At 43.7% G+C, this 14455-nt stretch overlaps 1 protein-coding gene across 1 annotated transcript in view; it reads left to right on the forward strand.

Moving 5' to 3' along the window:
- Nucleotides 1–14455, forward strand: part of LOC138669955 (angiopoietin-2-like) — a 186464-nt gene that overhangs the window by 111849 nt on the left and 60160 nt on the right. The window lies entirely within an intron of this gene.

Genomic DNA, 14455 nt, shown 5'->3' on the forward strand with positions numbered 1-14455 from the left:
CCTGGAATACCAAGAACAGCGACTACTAAACATACAGAGCTATGCTCTATAAACAATTAAAATGTAAAAAGCTGGACCTTTACAGATTAAATATTGATTCCCTGTACTAAGAATAGGCCATTGATTTTAAAGCCTTTGATAGCCTTTTTATGTCTGTTTCTGTGATTAACCCCTTCTTGACATGTGCCATATATATATATATATATATATAAAAGCAAAAAATATCGAACAAATTTTACCACTATCATGAACTATAATATGTCATGAGAAAACAGTCTTAGAATCAGTGGGATCCGTGGAAGTATTCCAGAGTTATTACCTAATAAAGTGACACTGGTCAGAATTGAAAAAAATTGGCCTAGTCAGGAAGGTGAAAACAGGTCGGGGGTGAAGGGGTTAACAACATATAACCATAATTCAAAGTGAAACTGATGGATTTACCCCCAGGAGGTATTAGGAGTGTTTTATCAGCCTTCTAATATAATGATCCTTATATTAGGGTGCTTTCACATTTTGTTCCTTCACCAGTTTGGTGGCCCCATGGGGGCTTAAGACTGGACACCATACAAAATGGGATAGGGACGTATGCGCCGACTAAAATGGTGCCGGCAGAGCAAACGTACATAATAGTCTACAGCCTCGTCGGCAATGTGAAAGCACCCTTATACCTAAATGTGACAAGTGTGTGTTTAAAACTTACATTAAATTGTCCATTCTTTCCGCGCCTGAAGGTAGTGGACTATTCTGGGACTGTTGTCAATCACTGCTAAAGCAATCACTTCCACAGTGGCATGATTGACATTCAAGTGGAGCAAGAAGAAAACAGGGATCCCAGAGGGATCCAGTGCACTTCAGTAATGATTGACAACAGTCCTGAACGTGTACACTAAAAACAAATCCAAAGCTGATTTTGCTGGGAAATATGTTAAGGAACATCCTTTGCAGGTTAAGTGCAGCACCCCAGGTGACCGGTTAATGCAGTGATGTTGCTTTTCCTTCGGGGAAGGTGATGTCATACTCAGAGGCAAAGGAGTTCTCTTCACCAGGTAAGGCACACACATGCAACACATTCTGAATACAGGCCAGGAGGAGAAGCTCAATACCCGGATTCAGGGGAGCTTCCCTATGCTTTATGCTTCCTGACCTGGAGGTGGAGTTAGTTAGTTGGTGACAGACGTTAAAGGCCTGGCATCCACGAGAGAGCTGCAGCCTCTGGGAAGGAGTAACCTGTTGGGTTGCATGTGGAGCAGCCAGAAGGGAAGGAGCACAGGAGAGACAGAGCTCAGAGGGGAACTGTGGCAGGACACCCTCAGAGTTAAAGCGGAGAATCCGGGAACCGGGAGCCCGTGGCTTTTGTGGACTCTAGGACACGGAGCAGAACTGGAGGGAACTACACTTTATGTCATCTGCCCGCACCACGCCTGAGACTCACCAGCACTGGAGGAGCCCAGGGCATCTGAGAGTCCCTGTAAAAAGGCTCAAGCTGCCCGTCATGCAGGTCCCTGTCCCAGAACAGGGGGAAACTGGAGGACCTTGTAGGAAGCTTAAAGGAGCAAGGACCTTACTTAGAAAGGCAAAAGTAGGAAAGGCTCATGAACCTCTACTGGGAAAAGAGAACCCTAACTTGCCTCTGAGCCGGCCGGAACCACCATCACCCATGCCTGGTACCCTGGACTGTGGCCTGTCACCCACAAGTAAACCAGGTTAAGACTGATCACTCGTCTTCTCCATTTATTCACCGGCTACACCATCTATGCCACACACCATAGGACCCCTGAGGACCCCGCTTCACCTGTGGGAAGTGTAACATCTGGGCTGCCGCAACATCCCCCAGGGACCCCTCTAATGCAGCGTCGGTCCCCCAATTGACCAAACTCCACAGGAGGCATCACGACAAACATTGAACATTAACCCCTTTAACGTTGATGCCCAGGGCCACGGACCGGGTTGCAGCCACCGTCACATCCCCCTTTGCGACCGGACCCAGTACCGAGTACCCCACTGCCCTGTGGGCGCGTCATAATGACTTGCCTGTAAGGCCAAATATTTAACCCCAGATCGAAATGTTCCTCCCCATTTGTGCTTAGTACAGACGCAGCATTTTTGAAGCGTTTTTCAACTTTAACATTGCTTTCAACCACTACAAATGCATTCACTGGGAAAAGTCATTGTAACATTTAACAACCCTAGCTGGCCATGTGGTGTGTGATACATAAGCAGACCCTTCTTGTTTCATTTATGAAGGAGCGACTCTTAAAGTATCAGAGCCTATTTTTACCGGCGCATCAGGCGGCATTAATCTTCTTAAAGGGCCTTTATTAAACAGTGGGTCTCCTAGACTGTTGTAGCCTACGCTGTGAGTGGATGGGCTGCCAAGAATTACTACGCACCCCAATACCCCTTTCATAACATGTCCAGGAGGTCCTCCTGAAAAAATGTTGCATTGAATGCAAGGCCTGTCCTGCTACCATTTCATATGCACCCCAATAAGCCTTTGAACCCACATACTGGATGGGCCCATGAAAATCCACTTCACAATATGCATTTTGTACTCCCGTACTCCTTTGTTTTACACATTGGCAGCAAGGCCAGCCCTGCTGCAGTCAGTCATATGCCCCCCCTTACGCCTTGGAACCCACATACTGGATGGGCCCAGGAAAATCCACTTGTACTTTTTAATGGAATGATGGTTCCCTCTTTGCAGAATTATTTACAGGAGAATTTGGCAAGCTAATTTGCCATGTTTTTAACACTAAGGTTCAGATACGGCTTTAAAGAAGGCTAATACTTGCAATACAATGCAATTTTATTGCAAAGTACCAAATTAAAGGAATAGTATGATTGAATAGCATGAGTGCATACACTTTTGTATACGTATGCTAACATACAAAGGTGAAGTACATCTAAGGATTAAATACATATAATGATTAAGTATATATAAAGATTAACTGCATACAGTATACTTAGATCATCACCAAGAGGCATTTAAACATCATCCGTCTGGAATATCAGAGAAGCAACACCAAGGCAGAGAACCCCTATGAGATTACCTACACTGCATGGGCATCCCCAATTATGCAGGTATGAGCACACTGTACATGTACAGGTACCCCAGTTTTTGCATCTGTCTTAGTCATGTTTCTCTGGTCTTATATATAGTGATTTACACTATGTAGTAAATCTACTTTCAACCAGCCCTTCAAGTGGCCATCTTTGAAGGTTGGATGAAACTGAGATATCATGGAGTCATCAGACGAGGGGCCATAAACCCCTAGAATATAAAAGCCACAAGGATTTAGATCAAACCACTACAGGCAGAGTTTCAGTAAACCTTAATGTTTTACAATGACAAACAGCACACATATAGAGTCTTAGAACTGTTTGTGAAGTGAATAAACAAACTTTTCTCAAGATTGTGTCACTATGAGTATTGTCTGTCACATCTGTAAATGTTTTACTAGAAATGCAGCTATGTAATTGTCTGAATGCATTCGGTATACAGTATTTTAATCTGGATTCCAAATCGCCATTTGAAAATTCACCATTTCTACATTTGATGCAGCCAAAGTTCTTGCTCTCAAGGAGTGAAAGTAATATAGTGGACAAAGAAATATTTGTAATGAACTACAGAGCCAAACTACCAGCATTGCTTTATCAAATTTATATGAAGTGTATTGTGTCCAATGTGATCAACAGGCAACACAAAAAGGAGCTTTTTAAGTGAGCTCTTTAAGGTACACAAATGTTATGAAGTCTTTGCCAACAAGGATGTGGTTTCCCCAATGTGGGGTACTTTTTTAAAAAATATACTATTGCAATCACAGCCCCCCTTGCCCAAAATTCACCGATCTATAACCGTACAGAGCACGTTCACCCTGGTCATCAAGTGTCAGGTAAAGAAGAGACATTGCAAGAGACAGAGTTAAGAAGTAGGCCCAATGTACGGGTGTGGGTCTCTGAAACTTGTAATGGAGTGCTTGGCCTGACAAGAATTTGCTCATGGGAGTTACATTTTTAAAAAATATCTAAAGAGGATAATAGATACCCTTGGCAAAAAATTGACTGTCTGTAGCAGCACGGAACAAATGAACCCTGGTGATCTAATGGTGGAAAATGATGAGAGGTGGAGGAAGGCCTCATTAAAACCTAGGCCCAATTCAACAGAGCGTTTCTCCTACACTTGTAATGCCCATACACTAAGTGCCTATGGGCTGACAAACATTTCCCCAAGGGAGATACATTGATTAAAAACATACTATTGGCATCCGAGACACCCTTGCCAAAAAATTGACTGTCTGTAGCAGCACGGAACACATGAACCCTGGTGATCTAGTGGTGGAAAATGATGAGAGGTGGAGGAAGGCCTCATTAAAACCTAGGCCTAATTTAAAGGAGCGTTTCTCCTACACTTGTAATGCCCATACGCTAAGTGCCTATGGGCTGACAAACATTTCCCCAAGGGGGATACATTGATTGAAAACATACTATTGGCATCCAAGACACCCTTGCCAAAAAGTTGACTGCCTGTCGCGACACGCAAGCCGATATGCCTGGTGATCTAGTGGTGGAGAATGAGGAGACAAAGGTAAATCACAATAAAATAAAACAAATAAATAAAAAATGTGAATCCATCAATGAAAGTAAATAACAAAAGGGAGGGGCAAACACAGGTTCATAGATTTGAAGCCTGAATGCGTCCAAAGAGATATGTTTGTCCCTAGCAACTGCTCAGAGACAGGGCTAAAAAAAATATAATATACTAGTCTTGGAATAATTTTCTATTGTAGAGGTATACCATGTGTGGTTATGAAGAGGTGCATGAGAATACACCTCCCCAAAACAGAGAATGTATTTGAGGTTATATTTTGCTGTTTTCACTTGGTGGTGTGCAGAATCTTTCCCAATTCAGCCCTTGTTCATTTTTATAAGAGTCAGCCTGTCAGCATTTTCAGTTGACAGGCGGATGCGCTTATCTGTTATAATTCCACCAGCAGCACTAAAAACCCGCTCTGACAGAACGCTAGCAGCAAGGCAGGCCAGGACCTCTAAGGCGTGGAGAGGCATTACATGCCATGTGTCCAGCTTGAATACCCAATAATTAAAAGGCACAGAGGAATCCCGGAGGACATTTGTACGATCTGCAAGGTACTCCCTCAGCATCTTCCCAAACATTGCACTTCTTGTGACAGCACCCCTTGCCTCTGTCCAGGGATGATGGGAGGGTCTGAGAAAACTGTCCCAGAACTTTGCCATTGTTCCCCTGCCTGAGCTGAATTGTATTTCTGTCTCTCTTGCTTGGACTCCTTGTTTGTACAACAAACTCTGACATCTGCTGCTGGGAATTTTCTAAGTGATTCCGCTACAAGGGCTCAGTGGATAGCACTGCAGCATTGCAGCACTGGGGTCCTGGGTTCAAATCCCACCAAGGACAACATCTGCAAGGAGTTTGTATGCTCTCCCTGTGTTTGCATGGGTTTCCTCCGGGTACTCCGGTTTCCTCCCACATTCCAAAGACATACTGTTAGGGATTCTAGATTGTGAGCCCCATTGGGGACAGCGATGATAATGTGTGCAAACTGTTAAGCACTGCAGAATATGTTAGCGCTATATAAAAATAAAGATTATTATTATTATTATTAAGGGCCCTCTGGTACTGCAACATTTTAGTACACCTCTCTGCCTCTGGCAGAAGATATTGAAAATTCTCCTTGTAGCGTGGGTCTAGAAGTGTCACCAACCAGTAATGAGTGTCACCCAAAATTTTAATAATGTGAGGGTCACGTGAAACGCAGCACAATATAAAGTCAGCCATGTGTGCCAGACTACTAACAGGCAACACTTCCTTGTCCCCACCAACAGGACGACAGACCATGCTGTCCTCCTCATCCTCATCCTCCTCCCTGTCCTCAGGCCATCCCTGATGTACAGACGGTTTGACAGCTGTGATTGTAGCACCGTCTATAGCGCATGAAAGTAGCTCCTGTTCTCCCTCCTCCTCCTCCCATTGACTACCAATCCACGTTGAGAAGACATGAGGCTGGGCTGAGTGTAATCCCCCTGTATGATTCCTTGCTCAATGTCCTCGTGCTCTGCCTGCACTGCATCCTTTTTAATTGTGAGCAGAGAGGTTTTCAGAATGCTGAGAAGCGGGATGGTGACACTAATTATGGTGTCATCACCGCTCACCATCTTGGTACAGTACTCGAAATTTTGGAGGATGGTACATATGTCAGACATCCATGTCCACTCCTGAGGTCTTATGTGTGGAGTCTGAACTGAATATTGACAGCCTTGTTGATGTTGATAGTCAACAACTGCCCTCTTCTGCTCACAAATCTTTTCCAACATCTGCAGTGTAGATTCCAGTGCGTGGGGACATCACACACCAGCCGGTGAGCTGGCAGCTGCAAACGCTGCTGAAGCATGGCAAGGGTGGCTGAAGCTGTAGCTGAATTTCTAAAATGGTCAGACGGCGTACTTTCACTAGCAGATCCGGCAGCTCTGGGTAGCTTTTCAGAAAACATTGAACCACGAGGTTAAGCACAGGGGCCAAGCAAGGTACGTGTTTGAGCTCACCTTGCCTCAGAGCCACCAACAGGTTACGGCCATTGTCACACACGACTATGCCTGGCTGTAGGTTCAGCGGTGTCATCCAAATATCTGACTGCTCTTTCAGTGCTGTCCACAACTCTTTTGCATTGTGCGGTTTGTCACCTATGCTGATTAGCTTCAGCACAGCCTGTTGCCGCTTGGCTGAGGCAGTGCTGCAGTGCTTCCAGCTTCTGACTGATGTGTTGATTTCAGAGATGGAGGATGAAGAGCAGGAGGAGGAGGTGCAGGAGCTGTAGACTGCTGGAGCAACCCTGGTTGACGTAGGGCCAACAATCCTCGGCGTGGGGAGGATGTGCTCCATCCCAAGGTCCGACTGTGTCGCGGCTTCCACCATGTTAACCCAGTGTGCAGTCAATGAGATGCACCATCCCTGCCCACAAGCACTTGTCCACGTGTCCGTAGTTAGGTGGACTTTCCCTGTAACAGCATTTTTGAGGGCAATAGTGGTGACTGGGGACCGAGTACCTTGGGACGGCCGCCACCATCAGGTTGCATTGAGCTTCCATGTTAATGAGTCTAAAAGGCAACATTTCTAGCGCAAGCCGAAGAGAAATATTAGAATTTAGGACTGTGGCCTGTAGGGCATTGGCTGAGTATTTCCGCTTGTGTTGCAAAGACTGGGGTATAGACAACTGAAGGCTGTGCTGGGACAAGGAGGTGGACGGGCTTGATGATGGTGCTGCTTGACTGTGGGCTACAACAGATGCAGGGCTAGAGGCATCTTCACATGCACGGTGTACTGGGGATTGGCTTCTACGCAAAACAGTGAAAGAAGCAGTGGTGTGACCTGCAGACAGTGGTCCTGGAGCCTGGGGTTCGGCCCACAAAGTTGGGTTCATTGCTGCCATGTGCCTGATCATGCTGGTGGAGGTCAGGCTGGTTGTTTTGCTACCCATGCTGATGCGGGCATGGCAGGTGCTGCAAGTGGCCTGCTTGGGGTTATCAGCAGAGTCTTTAAAAAATCACCAGACTCGGTAAGATCTAACAGTTAGAATTGGCTACTTCCCTCATGTTGGTGTTACGGGGAATGGATGCACGCCTTCTGTCTGTGGCCACCACACAGCTTCTTCTTGCCTGTTGGGGTGATATGCCTCCTTCCCCATGTGTGCTGCTGCCCTCGCTTTGCATGTCCTCCTGCCAGGTTGCGTTAGTCACATAGTCATCCACTACCTCGTCTTCCACAGCCGCACCCTCCTCCTGACTCGCTCCTCCTCCTAACTTTCTGGTAATTGTGTCTCATAATTGTCCACCTCTTCTGACACTTTCCCACCATTGCCTTCATGTGACTGGGGCTGGTCAAAGCTTTGGGCATCTCTACATGCGATCTCAGCTGTCACCACTTCAAGTTGACCGGCTGAGAGTCCAGAATCTTGAAATAGAAAACTGAACAGCTCTTCAGAGTGTCCAAGTGTGGGATCAGTTGTCTCAGGGCACTCGGCATGGGTCGGAGGAAGGAGGATGAGGGTGAGGAATATTCGGGCCACACTCACGGCTACTCAGACTTGACTGTGTGGAAGACATGGTGGTGGTGGCTAAGTGACTGGAAGCATTATCCACTATCCAATCCTGACAACCGTTTCACACTGCTCTGGCTTCAATAGTGGTGTGCTGCAGTCCCCTAGAAACTGGGACAAGAAGGTCGAGCGAGAAGATGTGGGTCTTTGGTTTGGCCCACTTTCACCTTGGCCATGGCCTCATTCTCTGCATGCACCATCAGTATCACGTCCACTTCCCCGTCCATTGCCCCTTGCCTTGCCCATTTCAAATGGACTACTGCACTATTTCAAAAGCTCAACACAAATGTATTTTTTAGGAGCGAAATAATATCTGATCACTATTCCTGCAAAAGTACGATTTTTCAAACACAAACACCAGGCAGGCCTCAGCTTGACATAACAGACTGTATTCACTTTTTGGGGGCTTTTTTGTGAATTTAATTTATGCAAAATAGTGCTGTATATAAGTAAAGTAACAGACAGCAAAAACAGTGGCAAAATGGCCTACAATGCCCAAACTTGGAGCATGCAGATATATGAGGCCTGTCACGGAAATACCACACTGCCAAATATGTGGCTTTTTTTTTTTTAAATGCAAAATACTGCTGTATATAATTAGAGTAACAGACAGCAAAAAAAGTGGTAAACCGGCCTACAATGCCCAAACTTTGAGCAAGCAGATATATGAGGCCTGTCACGGAAATACTACACTGCCAAATATTTGGCCTGTTTTTTAAAAAATGCAAAGTAGTGCTGTATATAATTAGAGTAACATACAGGAAAAAAAGTGGGAAACCCGCCTACAATGCCCAAACTTGGAGCACGCAGATATATGAGGTCTGTCACGGAAATACCACACTGCCAAATATGTGGCCTGTATTTTTATATTAATGCAAAATAGTGCTGTATATCAGTTGAGTAACAGACAGGAAAGAAAGTGAGAAACCGGCCTACAATGCCCAAACATGGAGCACGCAGATACAGTGGGGCAAAAAAGTATTTAGTCAGTCAGCAATAGTGCAAGTTCCACCACTTAAAAAGATGAGAGGCGTCTGTAATTTACATCATAGGTAGACCTCAACTATGGGAGACAAACTGAGAAAAAAAAATCCAGAAAATCACATTGTCTGTTTTTTTAACATTTTATTTGCATATTATGGTGGAAAATAAGTATTTGGTCAGAAACAAAATTTCATCTCAATACTTTGTAATATATCCTTTGTTGGCAATGACAGAGGTCAAATGTTTTCTGTAAGTCTTCACAAGATTGCCACACAATGTTGTTGGTATGTTGGCCCATTCCTCCATGCAGATCTCCTCTAGAGCAGTGATGTTTTTGGCTTTTCGCTTGGCAACACGGACTTTCAACTCCCTCCAAAGGTTTTCTTTAGGGTTGAGATCTGGAGACTGGCTAGGCCACTCCAGGACCTTGAAATGCTTCTTACGAAGCCACTCCTTCGTTGCCCTGGCGGTGTGCTTTGGATCATTGTCATGTTGAAAGACCCAGCCACGTTTCATCTTCAATGCCCTTGCTGATGGAAGGAGGTTTGCACTCAAAATCTCACGATACATGGCCCCATTCATTCTTTCATGTACCCGGATCAGTCGTCCTGGCCCCTTTGCAGAGAAACAGCCCCAAAGCATGATGTTTCCACCACCATGCTTTACAGTAGGTATGGTGTTTGATGGATGCAACTCAGTATTCTTTTTCCTCCAAACACGACAAGTTGTGTTTCTACCAAACAGTTCCAGTTTGGTTTCATCAGACCATAGGACATTCTCCCAAAACTCCTCTGGATCATCCAAATGCTCTCTAGCAAACTTCAGACGGGCCCGGACATGTACTGGCTTAAGCAGTGGGACACGTCTGGCACTGCAGGATCTGAGTCCATGGTGGCGTAGTGTGTTACTTATGGTAGGCCTTGTTACATTGGTCCCAGCTCTCTGCAGTTCATTCACTAGGTCCCCCCGCGTGGTTTTGGGATTTTTGCTCACCGTTCTTGTGATCATTCTGACCCCACGGGGTGGGATTTTGCGTGGAGCCCCAGATCGAGGGAGATTATCAGTGGTCTTGTATGTCTTCCATTTTCTAATTATTGCTCCCACTGTTGATTTCTTCACTCCAAGCTGGTTGGCTATTGCTGATTCAGTGTTCCCAGCCTGGTGCAGGGCTACAATTTTGTTTCTGGTGTCCTTTGACAGCTCTTTGGTCTTCACCATAGTGGAGTTTGGAGTCAGACTGTTTGAGGGTGTGCACAGGTGTCTTTTTATACTGATAACAAGTTTAAACAGGTGCCATTACTACAAGTAATGAGTGGAGGAAAGAGGAGACTCTTAAAGAAGAAGTTACAGGTCTGTGAGAGCCAGAAATCTGGATTGTTTGTTTCTGACCAAATACTTATTTTCCACCATAATATGCAAATAAAATGTTAAAAAAACAGACAATGTGATTTTCTGGATTTTTTTTTCTCAGTTTGTCTCCCATAGTTGAAGTCTACCTATGATGTAAATTACAGACGCCTCTCATCTTTTTAAGTGGTGGAACTTGCACTATTGCTGACTGACTAAATACTTTTTTGCCCCACTGTATATGAGGCCTGTCACGGAAATACCACACTGCCAAATATGTGGCGTGCTTTTTTTTAGATACACAATAGTGCTGTATATAATTAGAGTAACAGACAGGAAAAAAGTGGTAAACCGGCCTACAATGCCCAAACTTGGAGCACGCAGATAGCTGAGGCCTGTCACGGAAATACTACACTGCCAAATATGTGTCCTGTTTTTTTTTTAAATGCAAAATAGTGCTGTATATAATTAGAGTAACAGACAGCAAAAACAGTGGCAAAACGGCCTAAAATCCCCAAACTTTGAGCATGCAGATATATGAGGGCTGTTACGGAAATACCTCACTGCCAAATGTGTGGCTTGTTTTTTGTAAAATGCAAAATAGTGCTGTATATAACTAGAGTAACAGGCAGCAAAAACAGTGGCAAAATGGCCTAAAATGCCCAAACTTGGAGCACGCAGATATATGAGGCATTTTTTGGTGGATTTAAAAAAAAAGAAAAAAAAAACTGTGGCACAAGGCTAGCACACACAACTATGCTATGCATGCCTGACAAACTATGCTTTTAAAACAGGCCTCAGTCTGACAGAACACACTGTATTTTTTTTTTTTGGGGGGCTGAATTTTTTGGGGAAAAGAAAAAATGCAACTAGGTATATAGTAAAGAAGCTGCAGCAGCAGCAGACAGTTATGGAGCTTTGGGAGGGATGCAGTGGGAGCAATGTACACACATACGAGTGCCTGCAGGCCTTGCACTGATGTGGATATGCTGTGCCCTGCCTACCTAGCGCTGAAATATCGGGACCCACGAATTAGCCCTAAAAAGGACTGTTGGTTTCTCAGGAGTTGTGGATTTAACACTTGCAGACCTACACTAACTGTAAAAACCACGATTCTAACATAGTAACATAGTAACATAGTTATTAAGGTTGAAGGAAGACTTTAAGTCCATCTAGTTCAACCCATAGCCTAACCTAACATGCCCTAACATGTTGATCCAGAGGAAGGCAAAAAAAAACCATGTGGCAAAGAGTAAGCTCCACATTGGGGAAAAAAATTGCTTCCCAACTCCACATACGGCAATCAGACTAGTTCCCTGGAGCAACAACCTATCAAGGAATCTAGTATATATAACCTGTAACATTATACAGGTTATATATAGCGCTGAAATATCGGGACCCACGAATTAGCCCTAAAAAGGACTGTTGGTTTCTCAGGAGTTGTGGATTTAACACTTGCAGACCTACACTAACTGTAAAAACCACGATTCTAACATAGTAACATAGTAACATAGTTATTAAGGTTGAAGGAAGACTTTAAGTCCATCTAGTTCAACCCATAGCCTAACCTAACATGCCCTAACATGTTGATCCAGAGGAAGGCAAAAAAAAACCATGTGGCAAAGAGTAAGCTCCACATTGGGGAAAAAAATTGCTTCCCGACTCCACATACGGCAATCAGACTAGTTCCCTGGAGCAACAACCTATCAAGGAATCTAGTATATATAACCTGTAACATTATACTTTTCAAGAAAGGCATCCAGTCCCTTCTTAAATTTAAGTAATGAATCACTTGGAACAAAACAAAATCCTCTAAACTGCATGCTCGCAAACGCCAGAAGCCTGACAAACAAGATGGAAGAACTAGAAGCAGAAATATCTACAGGTAACTTTGACATAGTGGGAATAACCGAGACATGGTTAGATGAAAGCTATGACTGGGCAGTTAACTTACAGGGTTACAGTCTGTTTAGAAAGGATCGTAAAAATCGGAGAGGAGGAGGGGTTTGTCTCTATGTAAAGTCTTGTCTAAAGTCCACTTTAAGGGAGGATATTAGCGAAGGGAATGAGGATGTCGAGTCCATATGGGTTGAAATTCATGGAGGGAAAAATGGTAACAAAATTCTCATTGGGGTCTGTTACAAACCCCCAAATATAACAGAAAGCATGGAAAGTCTACTTCTAAAGCAGATAGATGAAGCTGCAACCCATAATGAGGTCCTGGTTATGGGGGACTTTAACTACCCGGATATTAACTGGGAAACAGAAACCTGTGAAACCCATAAAGGCAACAGGTTTCTGCTAATAACCAAGAAAAATTATCTTTCACAATTGGTGCAGAATCCAACCAGAGGAGCAGCACTTTTAGACCTAATACTATCTAATAGACCTGACAGAATAACAAATCTGCAGGTGGTTGGGCATTTAGGAAATAGCGACCACAATATTGTGCAGTTTCACCTGTCTTTCACTAGGGGGACTTGTCAGGGAGTCACAAAAACATTGAACTTTAGGAAGGCAAAGTTTGACCAGCTTAGAGATGCCCTTAATCTGGTAGACTGGGACAATATCCTCAGAAATAAGAATACAGATAATAAATGGGAAATGTTTAAGAACATCCTAAATAGGCAGTGTAAGCGGTTTATACCTTGTGGGAATAAAAGGACTAGAAATAGGAAAAACCCAATGTGGCTAAACAAAGAAGTAAGACAGGCAATTAACAGTAAAAAGAAAGCATTTGCACTACTAAAGCAGGATGGCACCATTGAAGCTCTAAAAAACTATAGGGAGAAAAATACTTTATCTAAAAAACTAATTAAAGCTGCCAAAAAGGAAACAGAGAAGCACATTGCTAAGGAGAGTAAAACTAATCCCAAACTGTTCTTCAACTATATCAATAGTAAAAGAATAAAAACTGAAAATGTAGGCCCCTTAAAAAATAGTGAGGAAAGAATGGTTGTAGATGACGAGGAAAAAGCTAACATATTAAACACCTTCTTCTCCACGGTATTCACGGTGGAAAATGAAATGCTAGGTGAAATCCCGAGAAACAATGAAAACCCTATATTAAGGGTCACCAATCTAACCCAAGAAGAGGTGCGAAACCGGCTAAATAAGATTAAAATAGATAAATCTCCGGGTCCGGATGGCATACACCCACGAGTACTAAGAGAACTAAGTAATGTAATAGATAAACCATTATTTCTTATTTTTAGTGACTCTATAGCGACAGGATCTGTTCCGCAGGACTGGCGCATAGCAAATGTGGTGCCAATATTCAAAAAGGGCTCTAAAAGTGAACCTGGAAATTATAGGCCAGTAAGTCTAACCTCTATTGTTGGTAAAATATTTGAAGGGTTTCTGAGGGATGTTATTCTGGATTATCTCAATGAGAATAACTGTTTAACTCCATATCAGCATGGGTTTATGAGAAATCGCTCCTGTCAAACCAATCTAATCAGTTTTTATGAAGAGGTAAGCTATAGGCTGGACCACGGTGAGTCATTGGACGTGGTATATCTCGATTTTTCCAAAGCGTTTGATACCGTGCCGCACAAGAGGTTGGTACACAAAATGAGAATGCTTGGTCTGGGGGAAAATGTGTGTAAATGGGTTAGTAACTGGCTTAGTGATAGAAAGCAGAGGGTGGTTATAAATGGTATAGTCTCTAACTGGGTCGCTGTGACCAGTGGGGTACCGCAGGGGTCAGTATTGGGACCTGTTCTCTTCAACATATTCATTAATGATCTGGTAGAAGGTTTACACAGTAAAATATCGATATTTGCAGATGATACAAAACTATGTAAAGCAGTTAATACAAGAGAAGATAGTATTCTGCTACAGATGGATCTGGATAAGTTGGAAACTTGGGCTGAAAGGTGGCAGATGAGGTTTAACAATGATAAATGTAAGGTTATACACATGGGAAGAGGGAATCAATATCACCATTACACACTGAACGGGAAACCACTGGGTAAATCTGACAGGGAGAAGGACTT

This window comes from Ranitomeya imitator, chromosome 3 (assembly GCF_032444005.1).
Source record: "Ranitomeya imitator isolate aRanImi1 chromosome 3, aRanImi1.pri, whole genome shotgun sequence".
NCBI classification, from domain to species: domain Eukaryota; kingdom Metazoa; phylum Chordata; class Amphibia; order Anura; family Dendrobatidae; genus Ranitomeya; species Ranitomeya imitator.